Source organism: Hemiscyllium ocellatum, chromosome 49 (genome assembly GCF_020745735.1).
Source record: "Hemiscyllium ocellatum isolate sHemOce1 chromosome 49, sHemOce1.pat.X.cur, whole genome shotgun sequence".
Lineage (NCBI taxonomy): Eukaryota > Metazoa > Chordata > Chondrichthyes > Orectolobiformes > Hemiscylliidae > Hemiscyllium > Hemiscyllium ocellatum.
In genome coordinates, this window is record NC_083449.1 from 5,393,254 (window position 1) to 5,400,399 (window position 7,146).

The following is a 7,146-nucleotide window of genomic DNA, read 5'->3' on the forward strand; positions in this document are numbered from 1 at the left end:
AAGTGATGGAGAGAGTGGATGGTGTGGATGTGGCGCCAATCAAGCAGAGGCTGTGTTGTCCCTGGATGGTGTTCGGCTTCTCAAGTGTTGCCTACAAGGTGCACTGCAGAAGTGAGTGAGTATGTATTGCGTGCATGTAATAGCATGTGTGAGTGTCAATGAGAATGTACGTGTCTCTCTCTCTCTCTCACGCACACACATGCACACCTTCATACTGTTACCCAAACACCGTTCCACTTATACTCTCTCATACATACACCCTCATACGCTCTATGTGAGCAACATGAGTTTGAAACCCAAGTGGAGCAGGATCACCAGTGTTACCTGCTGGAATGTCTCACCCACCTTGTTTCCTGTTCTGGAGTTTAATTGGAAGCAATGTGACGAGAGAAAGGGTCAGAAACATTGGGACAATGAGTACTCCCATCTCAGTACTGTGTTCCTGTGCTGGATTCAGACAAAGATTTCTTGTCAATAACATCATTCCTTCAGCAAACAAACATCAACCCCAGTGTTTTCTGTTCCCTGTTGCCCTGACTCTCTGCCAACACTGGTCCATTTGGATGGAAACCCTTGTGTCTGTGAATGTCATTCCAAACCCTCACCATTGCAATGACATCACTGTTTCTGTGCAGCCTGTCTCAATAACAACATCCCACCAATCCAACCCAGACTATTCAATGCTAAACTCAAAAGATCACTCTGCATCCACTTTCTCTAAATTGTTGACTGGAAATTATTGTCCCTCATTTTCACTGCCGAGATATAGTGAGGCAAAACTTCCCTGTGTCGTTCACCTGTCAGCGGCAACTAGGCCATTCACAGAGAAACATTGAAAATATCATTGGGAGGCCATTCAGCCCCTCCAGCCGGCTTCGCCCATTCAATGGGATCATGGCTGATTACCCAACTTCGTCCTGTGCCTCCCCGCGCTCTCCCTTTCGCTCCAAAAACTCTATCCAACTCCTTCCTGAACAACATTCAGTGTTCTGGCCCTGACTGCTTTCTGTGGCACAGAATACCATAGGCTCCCCACTCTCTGGGTAAAGATATTTCTCCCCATCTCAGTCTTGTCGCGTCTCCTTTAGACAGTGACCCCCTGGTTCTGGCCTCTCTCCCTGGCACTGGGAACACCCTCCCTGTGTTTACTCTGTCTTGCCCTTGTTCAAATTTAATAGATTTCTATGAGATTCACCCTTAATTCTTCTCAACTTCAGTGAATATCATCCTAACCGATCCAGTCTGTCTCCACCCGTCAATCCTGCTATCCCAGGGATCGCTCTGGGAAACTTTTGCTGCACTCCCTCCATAGGCACAATGTCTTTCCTCGGATAAGGAAACGCCAAACTGCACACAGGTCTCCAGGGTGTGGTCTCACCCTGTCCAATTGTGGCAAGCCATCCCTGCTCCAGGACTTGAAACGTCTCACTGTGAAGGTCTCCCTTATCTGAGCAAGGATGTTACACTCTCTCCTCTCTTCCCCCACACAGCTGCTGCCCGACCTGCTGAGTTTTTCCAGCACTTTCTGTGTTTAGAACTGCAACATTAACTCGGTCTCTGTCTCTCTCCACAGATGCTGCCAGACCTGCTGAGTGTCTGAGGCAATTTTTAGGGTGTTCATGTCAAGTCTTCAGCTGCACTCAAATGAAGAATGAGCATGGATCATCGATGAAGAGTGGATTACCTAGCACCGTGAGGTCAATGGAATTACTGGTCACATTAAATATCATTTCACTGGGACCCCTGTTGGTCACGAGACACTGGTACCGGCCTTTGTACTGGGACTGAAAGGATTCAATGGCATTCTGTCCTGTCTGAGCTAGAGTTGTAATTCCCACTGGCATTGTTTAAGGCTTTCTGTTGAAAGTACCATTGAAAGTAGGGTCCAGTACCTCGGCTCAATACACACTCTGGAACGAGACAACTCCCAATCAGAAACACTGTTTTATTGGCTCTGGGGGTGAGGAAAATCCTAGCAACAGGAACTGGAACAAAACAAGACAAAGAGGAAATGAAAGATCGGACGCTGAAATTGTCTCTTTTGTCACAATGTTACCTTCAATCACAGGATAATAATTGATGGAAAGGAGAAATAAAACAAGTGAGATTTCACATCATCGCAAAGTCTCCTTATGTTGTAAAATCTACACTTTGAAAGATTTGTGCTGTGTTAACTATGGATGGCCAAATGGTACATAATCCAACATCTCGATGTTCAATGGTGTTACCATCACTGTCCCTACCCCACTGCACTATCAACATCCTAGGGGTTACTGTCACTGTCCCCACTCTCTTCCCATGATCAGCATCCTCAGGGTTACTATCACTGTCCCCACCTCCGCTCCACTATCAACATCCTGAAGGTTACCATCACTGCCCCCACCCTCTTCCCACTCTCAACATCCTGAGGGTTACTGTTGGGAAAGTTGACATGGTTTGCTTGGAAGCCATTTTCCTAATCCGGCTGAGAAACCATTTTGTGTCTCCAGAACTTTGCTGGCTGTGCATTCCTTACTCTTAGGAAGGTAAGGCCTATCTTTCATGTTACCCAAGGTGTCAAGTTAGTGTTTTTACCACTTTGATGAATGATCAGGGCAGGCTGTAGAATGAGTCAAGTGGACATAGACTTGTCAATTAGTTCCATTTCCTTTCCGAGTTATTGCCACTTCACGGTCATTCAGCTAATTAGGGACATCTCTGCTTAGTATGAGCAATCGGTGTAAATACTTGTGGAATGCATAATAGACAATAGGTGCAGGAGTAGGCCATTCTGCCCTTCGAGCCTGCACCACCATTCAATATGATCATGGCTGATCATCCTTAATCAGTATCCTGTTCCTACCCTTGATTCCACTATCCTTGAGAGCTCTATCCAATTCTTTCTTAAATGAATCCCGAAACTGGGCCTCCACTGCCCTCTGGGGCAGAGCATTCCACACAGCCACCACTCTCTGGGTGAAGAAGTTTCTCCTCATCTCTGTCCTAAATGGTCTACCCCGTATTTTTAAGCTGTGTCCTCTGGTTCGGCACTCACCCATCAGTGGAAAATGTTTCCTGCCTCCAGAGTGTCCAATCCTTTAATAATCTTATATGTCTCAATCATATCCCCTCTCAGTCTTCTAAACTCAAGGGTATACAAGCCCAGTCGCTCCAGTCTTTCAGTGTAAGGTAGTCCCGCCATTCCAGAAATTGACCTCGTGAACCTACGCTGCACTCCCTCAATAGCCAGGATGTCTTTCCTCACATTTGGAGACCAGAACTGCACACAATACTTACAGGTGTGGTCTCACCAGGGCCCTGTACAGCTGCAGAAGAACCTCTTTGCTTCTATACTCAATCCCTCTTGTTATGAAGGCTGGATGCTATTAGCCTTCTTCACTACCTGCTGTACCTGCATGCCTACCTTCATTGACTGGTGTACAAGAACACCCAGATCTCTTTGTATTGCCCCTTTACCTAAATTTATTCCATTTAGGTAGTAATCAGCCTTCCTGTTCTTGCCACCAAAGTGGATAACCATACATTTATCCACATTAAACTGCATCGGCCATGCATCTGACCACTCACCTAACCTGTCACCCTGTAATCTAACATCCTCCTCACATTTCACACTGCCACCCAGTTTAGTCTCAACAGCAAATTTACTAATGTTATTACTTATACCATCTTCCATATCATTAATATATATTGTAAAAATCTGCAGTCCCAGCACTGATCCCTGCAGTACCCCACTGGTCACTGCCTGCCATTCTGAAATGGAGCAGTTTATCACTATCTTTGTTTCCTGTCAGCCAACCAACTTTCAATCCAAGTTAGTACTTTGCCCCCAATACCATGCGCCCTAATTTTGCTCACCAACTTCCTATTTGGGACTTTATCAAAAGCTTTCTGAAAGTCCAGGTACACTACATCTACTGAATCTCCCTCTTCCACCTACAGAGTTTGAGTGCTTAGTTTTGACCCTAATGACTAACCTGTAATTTAGTACTGTTAATCAATGCTCAGCCCCTATCTGCTTTTTCTATATAATCCTGTAGTATCCTGATGTATATCTGAATAGCACTGAGCCACAGTTAGGATGGTGAAATCCCCATGATATATCCTGTAATAAACTAATCAGTTCTCAAAGTCTGAGTCTTCAACAGTTTTCTTCAACAGTTACCATCACTGTCCCCATCCCCACTATCAACATCTTGGGGGTTACTGTCACTGTCCCCATGCCCACTATCAATATCCTGGGGGTCACTGTCCCCATCCCCACTATCAACATCCTGGGGGTTACTGTCACTGTCCACCCCTACCCTACTGTCAACATCCTGGGGGTTACCATCAGTGTTCCCAATCCCATCATACAATGAACATCTTTGGTGTTAGCATCAGCCTCCCCTAGCTTGTATTGTCTAAAGTTTCTACCCTTCTCTGGTGGATTGCTTAACAAGGAATTGTAGGTCAGAGGTCTACAGCACAGAAACAGGATCTTCAGCCGACTGAATCCATGCCAATCAAAAGCAACCAACTTTATTCTTGAATATAAATTTTCCTTGTCATAGGGTCATACAGTACGGAAATAGACCCATCGGCCCAACGCGTCCACGCTGACCAGGTCTCACAAACGAAACTAGCCCCATTTGTTTGCATTTAGCCCACATCCGTCCAAACCTTTCCGATCCATGTAACTTTCCAAATCTCTTTTCGATGTTGGTATTGTACCCACTCCCATCACTTCCTCTGGCAGCTCATTCCAAATATTCACCTCCATCTGTGTGAAAATGTTACCCCTCTGGTCGCTTTTAAATCTTTCCCCTCTCACCTTAAATCAATGCCGTCTAGTTTTGGACTCCCCCACCCTACGGAAAAGACCTTGGCTATTCACCTCAACCAAGCCCTTATTTCTGCAGGAAAATACAAGTGAAACGTCAAGGATTACTTAATCTGACTCTATCCTAGCACGTGCACATCTAAATCTTTCTTCAATGTGATGAGGATTTCTGCCTCCTTCACCCTTACAGGCAGTGAGTTCCAGATTCCCCAGCACCCTCTGGGTGAAAATGTTTTCCCTCACATCCCCCTCGAAACTCCCGCCTCTTACCTTCAATCTATGCCCCTCCCCCAGTCATTGATCTCTCCATCAAGGGGGGAAAAGCTTCTTCCTGTCTACACCCATTATTTTATACATCTCAATCACGTCACCACACTCAATCTCCTCTGCTCTCAGGAAAACAACCACAGTCTGTCCAATCACTCTCCAACAGTGAAACTGTCCAGCCCCCAAGGCAACATCCTGATAAATCTGCCTCTGCACACTCCCCCAGTGCTATCACATTGCTCAGATAATGTGGATTTGTACAGAGTCACTTACAAACTTACTGATCACTGAAACTGCGAGGAATTTGCTGTCCAGGAGAGACTCTGCATGCTGGTTAGAAACAACACAGTGATAATTGTCCTCTTGATGTTTGCTGATGTTGATGATTGTGTGTACGGCTCTGCTGTGGTTGGAATATTCCCAGTAAATCCCCTCACCATCCTCGTAGAAAATATATTGAATTGGGGTCAAGCCAAGCGATTTAAAAGGGTGCTGTCTCCCTCCACTACCGCGTTTCCAGGTGGGCACTCAGCTCTAGGACTGACACAGGAATGCCTGTGATTAAACCAAACTGTCCGGCACTTTTCTAAGGCAGGAATTGTTGTTCTCAGCAACAAACAGTACTCTCACCATACAGTCAGAGAGAGTTACAGGGTCACAGAGAGTCAGAGGGTCATAAACCACATCCAAGCACAGCATAGAACAGGTCTGTTGGCCCACGATGTTGTGCCGAGGTTTAATTCTAATGTAAAATATAGTAACTTAACCTACGCACCCCTCAACTCACTGCTATCCATGTGCATGTCCAGCAGTCGCTTAAATGTTCCTAATGATTCTGCTTCCGCTACCACAGCTGGCAATGCATTCCATGCATTCAAATCTCTCTGCGTAAAGAACCTATGTCTGACGTCTCCTTTATACCTTCCCCCTATATCTTCAAACTATGACTCCTCATACCAGTCAATCCTGCCCTGGGTATATGTCTCTGGCTATTGACTCTATCCATTCCACTCATTATTTTGTGCACATCCGTCAGGTCTCCTCTTTTCCTCCTTCTCTCCAGAGAGAAAAGTCTGAGCTTATTCAACTTTTCTTCACAATACAAGCGGTCCAGTCCAGGCAGCATCTTGGTAAATCTTCTTTGCACCCTCTCCAAAGCCTCTGTATCTTTCCAATAGTAGGGCGACCAGACGTGGACACAATATTCCAAGTATGGTCTCACCAAGGACTTGTAGAGCTGCAGCAAAACCTCGCGGCTCTTAAACTCGATCCCCCTGTTAATGAAAGCCAAAACACCAAATGCTTTCTTACAACCCTATCCACATGGGGGGCAACTTTGAGAGATCAATGTACTTGCACACCCAGATCAGACTGTTCTTCCACACTGCCAAGAATACAGTCTTTAATCCTATATTCAGCATTTGAGTTTGACCTTCCAAAATGCATCACTTTGCATTTATCCAAATGCATCTGCCATTTCTCAGCACAGCTCTGCATCCTGTCTATGTCGCGCTGCAGCCTGCAGTAGCCCTCTATACTATCAATGACACCTCCAACCTTTGTGTCATCTCCAAATTTACTAACTCACCCCTCAACCTCCTCATCCAAATCATTTATAAAAACTACAAAGAGCGGAGGCCCGAGAACAGAACCCTGTGGTACCCCACTCAACACTGACCTCCAGGCAGAATACTTTCTATCTACAACCACTCTCTGCCTTCTGTCAGCTAGCCAATTCTGAATCCAGATAGCTAAATCTCCCTGCATCCCATACTTCCTGACTTTATGAATGAGTCTACCACAGGGAACCTTATCAAATTGATAAGGTGTGACTTGATAGAGGTTTATAAGATGATCAGAGGAATAGATAGAGTAGACAGTCAGAAACTTTTTCCCCGGGTACAACAGAGTATTACAAGGGGACATAAATTTAAGGTGAAGGGTGGAAGGTATAGGGGAGATGTCAGGGGTGGGTTCTTTACCCAGAGAGTGGTAGGGGCATGGAATGCGCTGCCCGTGGCAGTGGTAGAGTCAGAATCATTGACGACCTTTAAGCAGCA